At 41.7% G+C, this 14886-nt stretch overlaps 1 long non-coding RNA gene across 1 annotated transcript; it reads left to right on the top strand.

The window, feature by feature from the left end:
* Window positions 1-2097: 2097 nt before the first annotated feature.
* On the top strand, window positions 2098-11186 carry LOC132330832 (uncharacterized). Its single transcript, XR_009487448.1, has 2 exons — window positions 2098-2161; window positions 5967-11186. It is a non-coding gene; the product is annotated as an uncharacterized LOC132330832 (long non-coding RNA).
* Window positions 11187-14886: the final 3700 nt, after the last annotated feature.

Here is a 14886-nt window from a genome sequence, read left to right as displayed (position 1 = left end):
AAAGGAATCTCCTTTTGCAGAAATAGCGTAGTTTACAGAACATGGAGGAAAATAATTTCAGTGGCTATTAGCTGTAGCTGAAACCATCAGCATCCAGAGTTGCCGAGATCAATCAGTTCTGTAGGGAGGAGAGGAAGTGCTTGCAGAAGTGTCTGGCTCCCCTACATGCACTAAGTTGAAATTTCTTCTTCCTGTATTCAGAAAATATTTTGAAATTCAGAATATGCGTGTAGCAATTTAAATTGGTTACCCAAAGAAGAACTATGCACATAGACTGGAAAGGAAAACTACCCTTCTCCACTCCAGCCTCTGCAAGAATGATGTTTCTATTTTGGTGAAACCTGTGGCATATGTCGTTCCTTTTTTCAATATATTAGTGAGATGCAACATGACAGGCTCTTGAGATTTATAGGCTACTTGTAAGGGATCTTTAAACCACAAATTAAGAAAAGACAGTCCTTATATTCTGTGTCCAACCTCAAAATACATATACATTTGCTTTAAAAAATGTGCAGTTTCCACAAGGGGAAATCACAGTTTGGAACAACCACCACAGGAGAGATCATCAGATACCTACCTGTCTGTCATGTGGAGGGCTGCCATTCCAGGTATCCCTGTGCTTTCCTCTGCAGCACCTCTAATATAGGCACTACCATAATCCCTGTCTTCCTCTTGAACTGCATTCCCAAATGTAGCTCTGCTACAAAACCAGCCCCTCTCTGGTGGCTTCAGGGCAGTGGAAGAAATGCATTCAATTACATACACAAACATAACCATGGAAAGTGAAATGGGCTCAGCTTCTCCCATACCTTTCTTATCTTGCTTTTTTCCTAAGCCTTGGAATGGGAGCCTTGTTTAAACATAAGTTAGCATAACACCCTAATTTTAAATATGGACCTGTAGGCAGCAGTATAACATAAGTGTTAATGCAATAACTTTGAATGCAGACCTGAGCTGAACCCTAGAGCCCTGGTGGTTCTGCAGTACAAATACAGTCATTCAGGGGTGATCCTTTGCTTGGATAAAATGCTTCCATTCAAAAGTAACGATAGTGTTTGAATTAATTAAGTTATAACTGAAGTTTTTCCATGATGCTATCTTAAAACAATAACCTAGCAGTGGTACCCACAGCCTAATCAAAATCAGGCTTTGTGGTTTTAGGTGATACACAAACACTTCTGTAGACCTGAGGTGAAAAATGTGGAGCATTTCTACGGGAATTAAGAACCTCAAACTCACCTTCTGAAGTAATCTTTCTACGTAGGAGCAGCTTTTTCAAAGTGTTTATTGTCCCTTTCAACAGTAGCAAAGGGTAAATGATAAATAGAAAGCTGCAAATCATGGGTAGGGATTTCAGCAAGCCTGAGATACCAGTGCACACTTCTGCAGCTTTTCACACCTATGGACTTCCAGAAACCTGAGCCTGGATACCTCCCTATCTTAAAAAAAAAAAAAAAAAAAAAAAAAAAAAAAAAAAAAAAAAAAAGGGAATTAATATCACAAAGTCTAATCATGAACAGAGAAATGTGAGCCAGAATACCTTTAGAAAACAATTTTCAAAGGTATATTTTCCCCTCAAATTGTAAATAGGCTGCCTGGGAGAGTTTATTATATGAGGTTAGTTACAGCATTAACTTGACTCTAACAGGTATCTGTCTGTCTGCTTAGCTCTGTGTTTATCAAACCCATAGTTAAGCTCCCAAGCCACTGTTGAAAATTATCTTTAGAGTTGCCCTGAAGCACCTGTACTGTACCTGGGAAAGGAATGCACAAAGGAATAAAGCTGTTAAAAGCAAATACTTATAACAAAATAGGTCCTTTCATGTTAAAATAAATCATACCCCTTGTGTATGTAGTATGCCTTCAAAATGTTGGAAGCATTTCTGTCTGAAGCATCCTGTGAAGTGAACAGAAGGCAGAAGGAGAGCTCCTTAAAGGCTCAGGCTCGCTTTGAGCGTTCACTGGTAGAATTGGGTTTCACTGCTGTCTTGTATAAACTAATTTAATGTCATTTGTTCTGGAAGGACGCGTTGTCTCTTGATCTTATTTCTCACAGACACTTTTCTTTGTGTACCAGAGAGACAAGAAATCACACCATTTAAAAGAAAGAGGCAGCAAGGATTCTCCCTCTTGCAACAGCTCTTCAGCCGCAGGAGTTTCTGTAAGTGCTGTTTCCCTTCTCCCCTCAGCTTCCCAGCATTGTCCTACAGTTCAGACTGTCATTAGCACAACCAGGTTGAGGTGAGATTTTAATTAATCTGGTGGAATCAGGAAGAGGGCTTGAGCACGGCTACAGTGTAAGGTACACTTAAAAGAATTTTTTACTGTGTCTGAACCAAGCTTGAGTTAATCCTGAAGCTAATTTGAGATCAAAAGCACAGAGACTGTTTGAAATCTTATCTGAATCAGATTGCCAGATCATTTAAGGCAAACATTAAATAAGATTGCTTCAATTACGCCAATCAGTCAATCTTGGTAACTGAGACTGAGTTCTTCAGTTCAGAGGCTGATCAACTACTGTTAGATTCAGGTAATAAATGGGGTAAATTAACTGGCATGTATTCCTTAGTGCTGTAGTTGGGCTTCTGGAAAGAGCTCCTCCACATTGGACTACACCACGGCACAGGCACCTCTTAGGTTCACAAGTCTGGGGCTATTTTCTCCAGCATACAAAGGGCTCAGAGTCAGCATTTGAGTTTTGACCTACTGTCAGTTTAGGCACAAAGAAATTTTCACCTTTCCAGGGGCACTGCCTTTCTTAATAGACTTAGACCACTAGATAAAGCAATACTGTACCACTCTGTGAAAATTGGGTGGCCATAGGAGATGATCCCTACAATATGAGATAATTATTTAAAATGTTTTAACTGAACCTATAGTACACTAAAGTTCTGGCTGAAATCCAGACAAAATCTGCCCATTTAAAAATGTACCTGTGTGTGAGGAGATTGGCTGTTTCATCTGCAGTGGTTTGTGTTAGAAGGTAGATAGCTCAGATATCAGATATCAGGTTATATGCACAGAATTTTGCAGATCTTTTTCCTAGCAGAGCTTTTTTTTTTTTCTTTTCTCTTTTCATGATTGGTTTTGGCTTGCAGTTCCCATGGTTTAGAGTTCAGGTTGGGCAGCTGGAACTCAAAACTGGAAATGTAGGGCCAAGTTTCTGGCTTCTGCTTTCCGGTGCCCACCACAAGTAAGGTCCCTGGGTACATCCCAGCCTCTCTTCCCACACTGTAAAATGACTGCCAAAAGGTTTGCCTGCCTCAAAAGTGAGTTGAAGCCTCTGATCAACTGTACAGAGAAAAGGGCTTTTACTTTTCTCTTTGGTTTTAAGCTGTTTGGGACTTGTAACTCATACATTTATCTTTCATTTTGGTCATTCCCTTTCTTATTTGGAGTAGGAAGGAAAGTACAAAGTTGTTAAAAAAATTGTTTATTTCATTAAAAAAACCTGTTGCTCTGAGTTACAGATTACCAGCTCCCAAAAATAAAAATTTGTGATTCAAACTAGAACCAGGCATAGGTATCTTCCTTTTCTTGCTATAAATGCAGCTATTTCTGTACCCAAAATGAGACTCAGAGTAAGGCCAACAGATTCCTGGGGCAGGGTCTGAATTCAGATAAAAGGCTGAGGCCCCGAGCCACCAAGTCACCTCCCATGTAAAAGAGGCCAGAGGAATCAATAACACATGTACTTTACAGCATGGCAGTAACAGTGGAATGTTATAGTGGCTTTCAGTTATAGCCTTGAAATTGATTTCTTTACCTTCTGTGTATTAAATATGCATAACACTTGCTGGGAGCAAACCAAGTGATGTGCATTAGAGCCCAGTACATCAAACAAGCCCCAGTGTAATGTAGCCACCCATTGGGGTGCCTATGGTATATGGTAAGCTACACAGCTCAAATATGCTTGCCTCTCTTTCCACATATACTTCACAAGTTCACAAGACATAGCTTTCATATTATTAGCATATTGTTATTTAAGAAAAAAAAAGTCAAAGTCTTTGGTAAATATAATAAACATCTGGTTGTGATTGGGGAAGAGATTGTTATTTGAAGTCATTCTGAGAGGTTGATAATGCTTCTCCTGAAACTGTCTACAAAATCCCCTCCCTCTTATGCCCCAAGGCCTAAAAATATGTATTTCTTTTCCCCTTTGATATCCTGACACTTTCTCTCAGGAAAGGTCTATTAGGAAACAGTGCTTAAGATCCAAGGGAAAAGTTCTTATCTATTGCCTCAAACTACAGCTTTTACCTGCTTAACACCTGTAGTTTGATTGATAACACTTTACAAGATGAGATAAAGACCCTTAATGCCATTAGCAATATTCACACCCTGGCAATCTTTGCTCAGAGAAATGTCTATTAATGTGTAGTATTGCCATTAACATATTCACACCCTGGCAGTCTTTGCTCAGGGAAATGTACATTAATGTTCTGTTATTACAGAAGTAGTTTCTATTTTCAACTTCAAGCCAATTTATCGGGGTGTGCAAACTTTGCTGAGGACATGCAGCCCCAGCACAAATATGACCAAGCACATTCTTGTTTCAGGATTAGATCTGCATGAAAATGAGGAGGCAGTGCCTGCAGTTGCTCTGTGTTGTGAAGCAGCTGTAGACAAACCTGTTGCTGTGACAATGTGGGACAGCAGTTGGGAGATTTGTCGTACAAGCTCAGCTTGAAAATCTTCTCATTCCTGTCTGTGAGTTCTCAGATGTGAGGTACAGCCTGGTGAGATCCCACACGGGTTTTCACACCAACCTTCAGACACCTTTGGGAAATGACAGATATTTTAGCAAAAGCACAACCCTGTACTTTGTTCTGCAGTTTTCTTAGTTCACAGCCCCAAATTCTGGAATGTCATACTGGCTCAGAGATCCTGGTTTTCTCTGATCTAGCTTCTTGTGTTGTTACTGTTTGTTTTCACAAAAGGAGTGTATGCTGCTCTGTAGTGGTGGAAATGAGTTCTCCCAGGTGCCAGGTAGAACATCAGAGGTTCAAACTAATAAAAAGAAGCGAAGGAAAAAAAGGAAGGAAAATCAGAAAGCAGGATCATCTGATTGTCCCTTGGGGCAGCAGTGGGAACAGTAAATTTCATCAGGGTGGATCTGGGAGAGAGGGATAGTCCAACACTATGGGACATCCAGAAGTTGAGGGCTGTCACTTGGACTGCTGGCATTTAAGGGCAGACCTGCCAGATGAGGCTTAACAGCATTTACATCTACCAGTCTACAGGACAAGACAAGGAAGGGTCAGTTCCAGGTCCCCTGAGCATGCCGGGTTTGGTTTTGGTCTTTTTCCAAGGCAGTGCTGCTCTCTGTGCCTCCACAGTGTCAAATCCCACCCTCACAAAAATCTTTTCAACCACTGGGGTATTCTGTAGAAGGACAAATCACTCTGATCAGCTCTTGCATTTAGGTTATTAAATAAACAAGTATTCCTACTCATTCCAGGTAAAATAGCAGGTGCCATCTGGCTGGAGTCCTGTCCATGGAAGAAGGCAGAGGTCTCCTTCCTATCACTCTTTTGCATCACAAAAAATAAAACTTTCAGAGGACACAAAGACAGAGAATGTTTGTAAAGTTCTTCCTGATCACTGGTTCTGTAGGGAAGTGTTTTTAGACTTTTTTTAGCGTGTGATATTTTTAAATAATAACATCAATGATCTTTGTAAATGACAGAAAGTGATGCCTTAAATACCTGTTCAAAAAGCAACTGTATTATGATCTCATCAGCAGGATAGTTGTGCTTTCTAACTGTTCACTTCCATTGCAGAGAGTTGCTAATTAAAGATGTCATGTAGACCCACACAGGAAGGAAAGAATTTCACAAAATATCCTGTTTCCCACCCATCGGATGGGAATAGAGTGGGGGGTGAGAGAATGAATCAAAGGATGAGCACAAGAATATAAAGCTAAAGCTGCAATAGTGACAATAAGGGTTTGTTCTTTTCCACAGGAGCCTGTCCCAAGAAAGGATTCCTGATGGGACATTTCCTGTTCGCATTGCTGTCTTTCTCATGAGAATCCACTCTCAGACCCCATGCCTCCTTGTGGACTCTGACAGATGGTGGCATCCAACGGGACCCTGACTGAGCAGAGTAAGGAAGAGTCAGTGACATGAGACAATACTGGTGCTGCTGGAGTGTGGGGCATAATCCACAGCCAACACTCATGTTACAAGAACTGCAGCAAGAATAAAAAAATACCTATGTGATTGCTTGTGGCCACTCCAAATGAAAACAATGCAACAGATCTCAGGAATGAAAAGATGCTTCAAGAGATTTGTTCCAATTTGCTTAATGCATGATAAATTATTCCTATGGGGTCCTGTTCCTGTGAAAAGATTTATTGGGAAGTGTTAAGCATATCTGATGCTTATCAAGAATGCTTAGGAATAATCAAATATATTTGATACTCTGTATAATTGCCCTTGGAATAGATGTTCTGCCAGTGGCACTTTTGGTCTAAATTCCTACTCCCATCTGTCTTGAGGGTTTGAGAAAGCAATATTTGCTAAGTAAATATGCTAAGGATGCTGTTCAGCTGTGAAGTGGCATGCTGCTGTGTCATGGCACTCTGCATCTCTTACTGAGAAACTGGACCCTTCCTTTGATGTAAATTACATTACATTTAATGTAATTCATGGATTCTGGGCCTAGAAACCTCTGTCATTAACTTGGTACCTCTTGTAGATGCCAGAAGAAACCTACCCAGACAACACCTGACCTATGGAAAACATTGAAAATTATTTTTTTTAACTGTTGGGTGGCCTTTGGGAAAGGGAATAAAAAACAAACAAAACAAAAACAACCCAAACTTATTAAACTTATTAACCAGGTATCTAACTCCAAGTTTCAGGAGTTCAATAGACACCAATATGTGGGGAATATAACTGAGGCATAAAACCACTACAGAAAGCATGTGAGGCAGAGATAACAGAGAAATTTGATAGGTCTGATATAAAATCTAAGATGAATTTCCCTATTCAACAGGACTCTGATAGTTCTATAGAAATAATCTAAAAGCCACTGAGAGAAGGCATTACTTTTTCCCCTAAAACAAAATTTCCACTTTTTGAAAGTACTTCTATTCCTTGTAAGTTGGCAGAAACTTTAGGAAGAATTGATAAGAGAATGGCAGTGCTGTCCTTTGGGCTGAGGAGTCTGGTACTCTTGTCCAGCCATGGAGATGTCTGCCCGGCTGAGTGCAGCCACTGAACGCTGTGAGTGCCACATGAATAATAAATGCAAAGCCAGAGTCCTGTCCTGACAGGGAGCACAGTCAATGTTGCTCTGGTAAAAGCCTGAGACACAACCTTGGAATATTTATTGTGCAATTTAATGTATGTTTGAATTCCTGCTTCTGTTAAATTGATACTCTGTTCTTCCATATTTTATCAAGGGGTTTATGAATTACTACTCTTAGTTTATACCATTATTGTATAATTGATGCAGATGGTGGAAAATTGTGAGAGGGTGGATTTTTGAAAATAACATCACGTGCTCAAGTTTCCAGTTTTGTCTCTAGTGACACTGTCCAGAAAGCTGTGGCCTTCACAGGAGCAAATTACAAATTGCTCTCTATTACATCTGAAAGAACAATCCCAGAAGAGCTAAAATGGAGAAAGCTTTCTCAGTAATTCACTTCCAGAATAACTCTCCTACCACTGTTGTTCAGGAATATCTAGCTGTACACCCTATCTGTGATAGCACCCACTGGAGACAAACCTGCATTGCCTGACACCAAAGGGAATATCATACATTTCCTTATCATATCTCTGAATTGCTCATCAAGATCATCTCAAAAGGGAAGAGAAATTGCTAGGGGTTGTGAGAGGTGACAGCAAGCATTACTGAAGGCAAGTCCAAGGGATTATGTGCCTCACTGAAAAAATTCACACTTATAGTCTTGTATTTGAGTATTTTCAGTACCAGATCCTACTCAGGAAGGGTGGTTTAATTTGTGATTTGTTTTTTTCTTTTTTATTTTCCTTTTCCTTTTGACTAATTGTTACGTTTTACCTGAAATCATTGTTTATATCATTCAGTAGTTTATCACCAAGAACACCTGTGTGTGGGAACTGGAGGTGATAAGGAAATTTTCAATATATCACTGTTTTCTATTAGCAAGGTGTGAGCATGTATAGAAGTTGCTATCTGTCTCCTATTTAAGTAAGATAAGAGAATTATGAAGTGGGGTGTGTCCTACCCATGGTTAATTTGTAAAATCCCACCTGAAGAGATAAACACTAGGAAGCTGTAAATTAATGCAAAAACAATGTCTCAAAAATGTTCACGAAGGGATTTTATCATTCAGTTTTGTTCCAGAGCAAATCTGTATTATTTTCTTATTTCTATAAAACTTGTCAACAGACATGCCACAAAGAGATATTCACTTATATCACACTTGGGAATTGTGTTTGGGCAGCTTCTGGGTGTTATACTGGATTAGTACTTGCAAGGATGTATGGTTGAATACAAATATAGGGGGAATCCTTAATATAAGAGTTAATCCTTAATATAGAATTGCTTGAGGCAAACAAATTTTGAGGGGTGGTGCTGAGCAAATATGAGGCTTCATCTCTGTAACTTCACTGGAAGTAGAGAGGAAAGAGGATTTGTCCTTTGAAAATACTTATTTGAAAACATCCTGAGCTGAGAATGACACAAAGAATGAAGGATAGACTTTGTGGACAGCACTGGCCTGGGAATCAGGATACCTGTCATGTGTTTGCAGATCTTTTCCTTTCCCTCACAGATGAGAAGTGCCTAAATAGTTCTGGATTCAGAAGCCTCAATTCTTTTGTGGGTCTGGTAATTTCCTTCTTGTTTTTGAGTTCCCTGATAGAATACCAAATGCCACTAAGCTTCTCACTTCCTTTAGACTGAAAGCTTCTAAATTGCTCTTGCCCAGTGCATATTCCCGTGCCAGTGTAAGATTGATCTGCCTCACTCAGACAGAGGTAGTTGAGTGCCTCTAGTCAATCCTTCACACACAGAGCTGAAAAGCACAGAAACACTGCTGTCTAACCTGAGGCATTCTCCTACCTCCATGTTTAGTATGCAAATATGGACTCTGACTTTTCGATCTGTTGAGTGCCTAAAGCATCTTACCTCTCTTTGAAGAGTTGATTTTGCTTATCTTACTTTTTCAAAACTTCTCAAATATCTGCTTTTCTCCAGCACACGAGACAAGAATTCTCAATGGCATGATTCAGACCTCCTAGAGTGCTAGCCCATCACTAGCTGGGCTTGGAAAACCTTGCCAGTCTTGCTCTGCATTGGTCAAGATTTATCACTGTACCTACACAGAAGCTAGACAGAAGTCATGTTTCCTTTTTGTCTAGCCCAGAGACCTTGACTCTGCTTCACTGATCAGCTCTATGTTGAAAAAGCCATCCTGCTGCTTTTTAAGGTTCTTCCCACCGCCCCCTTTGTTTCCAGTGTGACTCCCTGTCTTCTGGTACCAGGACTGATGAGTCTCCCTGGGTGAGCTTAGCTCTCCCTGCCCATGCCAGGCAGGCTCCATTGCTAGCAGCTGCTTTGCTACATGAAGGGACTTTAGGATTGCTGCCATTGAGCTGAAAAGACTGGACTTGGCAAGCTCCTTGGCTTAATGAGGTCTGCAAAGTGTCTTTGAATCCAAGACTCCCATGATGGTAATTGTTAGCACTTTTCAACACAGCAGTCTTTATATGGAGTAAAATATTCAAAAGTGCTTAAGTGAAGGTCAATAAGACCTAGCTATTAAAATAAATAAATAAATAAACCCCAGACCCATAATTAACAGATGTTTGTGGTCCTGCAATAAGTGAAAATATTTTAACAGCCCTTTGGTAGAAACCAAATGCTGAAGTAACCCTTTGGTTAAAAAGCAGCATAACTGTGTAGCCTGGTGGGAAGGGCTCCCTCACTGAGAATAAAGGAGCCTCTGGGTTTGGGGAACAGCTTACTACACAGACAGACCAAAACAGAGCCAAAAGGAGGGTGCTTGGAAGAGCTTCCACCTGCAGAGCTGTACCTTGGGGGAGCATCTTGTCTGCAGCAGGACAACCTGCTGCTTTTGAGGCAGCTGGTTCAGGCAGTGACACCTCACCTCATTTCCCTGGGAGAGGCTTCCATGTCTGGGGCACGACAAAATGGGCAGCACAGAGAAAAGCTGCACAGCAGACTGGCTGCAGGGAAAGGCACAGCCTGGTGGTCCCCCTTAAGCCGAGGGATGATAAGTGGCATCTCCAGGGAATGGAGATGGCAGCTTCAAAGACTGCAGGAAACCAAAGAATTTGTCTCTTGCATATTGGTTACTGAATCAGAGTGGGGAGAACACTGTTTCTTCCTTTATGAAATTTAGCCTTTTAATTTCCTTTGCTTTTACTATGTGCGTCCAAAAAACAAAGTGTTTCATTTTGGGGGTCAGAAGGAGTTTTTCAGTGCACATGAGGCTCTCCTCTTTACATTTCATGGAAAAAAATTAAGAACAGGGGGAGAAAGGGAAGTGGCATCTGTTTAATGCAAGCATCCAAAATATTTTGAATTTAGCAGTCACAGTGAAAATAAATGCAATTATTCACACAGCTCTACTCACTTTGCACACAGAGGCAGTGAGATGATTCACAGCTAAAGTTCCTTTTTTTTTTTTTTAAACATTCATTTACACAGTGAAGTAGCAATATTGAGCATAGGAATGTGTGTTTTGGATTCAGGACCTGTGTTTGTGAGCATATGTGATGGAAATCGAGTAAAAATCCCACTTAGATTTGAGTTCCTCCTCCTGGTAAAGCCTGCAGCTTGTGCAGTCTATCTGCTTGTTGCTTGCTTTAGTAGTAATAACCTGGTGTAGGCTGGAATATAAGCTTTTCACAATAAACCTCAGCTCTACTAATCTGGCTAGCTTTGACCCAAGTATTAGACTGCTTTCTCCTGCAGACTGTGGAGGTATGGTGCAAAATGAAAGAATCATTTGCCTTTAGGTTGAGCAAATGAGACCAAATTTATGGCAACAAAAACTTTGGAGGCTAACTTGCTGTCTCATTTATCCTTCTAAATGTAAATGAAAATCACATGTAAAATTTTATTAATAAAACAGCTGTCACTTTTGGTTATTTTAAGCCTGAACTCTGCCAAATGCAAATAAAATAAATAATTTTAGAGAGAAAACTGGGTAAGCCAGCCCAAAATCTGCTTTTGTGTTTTTTTTTTATAGAGATGCCAAGACTGTTTGATCAGCATGGGAGAGCAATTTGTTGACTCATGAACCTAGCTCTCTCTGATTACTGCTTACATAGCACTTTGGAAAGGTTGGCCAAATACCTTCAAGTCAAGTACCTTGTTATTATGAACATGAGTGCCAGTAACAAAGAAAAAATAGCCTACATGTCATTGAATAATAAATCATGGAGGCAAATAAATGGCTTTTCTAAGAAATGCTCTATTTACATTTTGTCACGTGACGTGGCTTTGCTTATGCTCGTGGACGCGATAACACTTAAAAGAATACTTCCTTTTCACTGCAGCATCTTGGCATCAATCATCTCAGGGCAACTGCAAATTCTGGGGTCTGTTTGCAATCAGGCAAACGAAGCAACAAGGGGGATTTAGTGGTAAGAGCAACTGTGAGTGCTGGAGCTGGGTGGGTAAACGTAGCTGGCCTTACTCAGCGGTCACAAACTGCCTCCCTCACACGAGCCTTTGGCATAATTACTCATGCAGAACAGGTATTCATCCTCTCCAAGCACCACATAAATGAGGCCATGGTAAAGTTATGCAAAGGAAATGTGTATCCAATCTGATAAGAAGTCCCTAATAATTGCTGGTATTTTCCATAATATTAGTTTAGGGCTAGAGCCACAAAAAAGGTTTAGGCATGTAAGCTCTGCCTAACTGCCTCGTAGGCATTTGTGGCCAACATTTAGATCCTCAAAACCCCTGTTCAGCTACTGCCTAACCCTAGAGGCGTCTGAAGTCTGTAAGTGCCTATGTTCCTGCCAGTAAAATTCCTGAGGTGCCCAAAGGTCTGCTCCTGGGCATGCCTGGGACTGCCTCTGTTTTTTCTTTCTTCTTTTTTTTTTTTTTTCTTCTCTTCCCTTCCTGAGCTCAGTAAGGAGATACTCAGCTCATGTTTAACCCCTGATGGCTTCCACCAATGGGAATTCTGACAAATACCCTTTGAGAAGCTCCAATAGTCCCTTGACCCTCTCCAAAAAAAAACCACAACCCCAAAAGTAGTACAGCTGCTGGAAATAGTAGTTTAACCTCAGTCTAAGCTCTCGACAGTGACAGGACACCTGACATCAGGTCCTTTCTCTGCCAGAGAGGGGACACTCCCCCTTACTGCTGTGCTCCAAGTTAAGGCAAGGATTTTTATCTGTCTAGGGCATCATGAGGTTTTCCCCAGATGATGGTCTTTTGCAGGGTGTAGACCTGCCTCTCTTGGCTGTGTGAGGGACATCCCTGGAGCTCTGCCCCAGCTGGCAAGTGTCTCTGTGCCCTGCTGTCCAGCCAGCAGTTCTGTTTCCCTGTCCCAGTTAACACCCTGGGGTGCCAGGCACAGTGCCAGCTTCAGCAGGGAGGGCCTGGGAGCCCTGCAGCTTTCTGCCTCCAGCCTGGTGATCCAGGCATTTGGCAGCAGTCTCAGGCTGTGCTTCTGGATGGCCAAACCAGCCATCCCTGCTGCCAAGAAGGGGGGGGCCCTCCCTCTCACCCCACATGAGCCCTGCCCTCTGTTGTGGCAGTTCAGGCATTACTGGCCTCTGCTGAGGCAATTCAACTTCCTAAAATGCCAGAAAGGTTCCCCCCCACACCCCTGGCAGGTGTAGCCTTCTGCAGGTTTAGTGAGTTATGTCATCCCGTGAAAGGATCCAGCCACCCCCAGAGCTGGCTGGGAGAAAGCCTTGTGAGCAGCCCTGCTGGTGGGGATGAGCTGGTGCCAGCTCCAGGAAAGGCTTTCTTCAGGCAACCCAGAAAACTAGCTAAGAAGCCTATTCTTTTTTCTTTCTTTTTCAGAGAAGAAGTTCAGTGTCCGGTCTGCAAAATCAGCCTGTGACCATCTTTCACGGGAGATGATGTTCTCAAGAAGTGGCTAATGTGGGTACCCTACACCAAAAGAAGGTGGAAACCAACATGAGACAGCTACTTTTTTGCCAGCAAGATACTTCTTCTAGTGTCTTTTTAACTGCTTTCTGGTTAATCATATGAAAGCAGGTGTGGAAATGTGCTCCAGAGTAAAATGAGTCAGGTGAATGGGATGGAGGTGTTTACCCCTTCCTGCTTTTCACCGTATCAAATGAGATCTTGCAGTTCAACAATGAAGCAAATGCCACATGGAGCAGGTAAGAGAGTCAGCAGAAGGAAGGTGAGATAAAAAATCAGAATATAGCTGGGGTTAGGAGAGAGAAGGATGAGCTCATGGCTTTCCTGGATTTAGCGTCTCACTGCTTCACAGTAAGTGGCCACCTCCACTTCTTCAGTTAAAAAAAAAGCTAGAGAATCTTACAGAAATTTTATTTGTGTCCTTCCTGTTGGGCTTTTAGGAAGGAGACCTCAGCCTGGGTATAGCTGGGCCCCAGCATTTAAGAGGCCCAGATGGAGTGCAAATGACTCAGGTGTGGAGCTGCAATTTGCCTTTCTCAAAGCGCTAGGACTCTTTTGGATTCAAGTTCTTGTGCACAGGTAGGTGGCTACATAATTTCAAACCTGTCACTGATCCATCTTTTATTTTCGTGAAGAAGCAGCAGAAGAAATTTTTTCTGTGGCCATCCAGACTTGGATGAATTGTGCACACACAAACACACACACAAACACACACACAAACACACACACACACACACACACACACACACACACACACACACACACACACATGCCTGTACAGTTTCCAGTTCCTGGATGGATTCTTTGACCAGGCTTGTACTGGTAGCAGTAGGAGGTGAATCCACCACTTTCCAACAGACAGTCCAATGTTAAGTATGTAGCAGAGGTTATGTTTGGACCAGGGGGTGAGTGGGCGCTGGAACAGGGTTCCCAGGGCAGTGGTCGCAGTACCAGCCTGACAGTTCAAGATGGACAATGCTCTCAGGCACACACTGTGACTCTTGGGGTGTCCTGTGCAGGGCCAGGAGCTGGACTTCAATGATCCTCATGGGTGCCTTCCAGCTGAGGCTGTGGTAGGATTCTAAGGAACTGGGGCAGTTGGCTGGAATGGCTGGTGAGGTTGGACTTTGAGAGCAGTGTCAAATGCACGTGATGCAAGTGTAAGAAGGACAAGACTTGCATTTCACACCTGCTGGTAGCTCCTTTGTTTAGTGCTAGTTCAACTATGTGGCATCTCTTATTTGGTCTCAAAAATAAACACTTGAATTCTTTGACTTTTCAAGACGTGGTCACTTCATCTAAATATCACACCTTGGTAGATAGGCTACAGAACAGCAGGATAATGCCCCCAACTTATTTTCTGCCACATGTATGTTTATCGTTTCTGTCAGTGTTGAGTACTGTACATATTAAGAATTCTGCATATCTCTGAATTCTTACAGCACCAAAGGCAGAGTCCTAACCACCTGGAAGGCTTCCTGGTGATACAGAATTGCAAAGCATTATTTACAAGCAGTGCGTTATATCCAGTGAGAAAACAAAAAAAAAAAAAAATGATTTGCTGTTCAAGTGTCTGCTCCTTCCAGCTTCTACTATGTGGCAGGCTTAAAATGCCTGGGATGCTTTTGCTCTGCTTTCTCCATATCTCACTCAGTTCCAAGCATGGTGTAAACCATGTTTTTTTCTCAATTAAAGAATTAAATGAAGATTAAATAAATAGTGTTGTCAGTTTCTGCTGTCTTACAACAGCTTGAATTTGAGACGTATTATAGGAGGTCTCTGGTATCC

Source organism: Haemorhous mexicanus, chromosome 1 (assembly GCF_027477595.1).
Source record: "Haemorhous mexicanus isolate bHaeMex1 chromosome 1, bHaeMex1.pri, whole genome shotgun sequence".
NCBI classification, from domain to species: domain Eukaryota; kingdom Metazoa; phylum Chordata; class Aves; order Passeriformes; family Fringillidae; genus Haemorhous; species Haemorhous mexicanus.
Note: the sequence above shows the minus strand (reverse complement) of the source record. Positions and strands in the feature narration are given on the sequence as shown.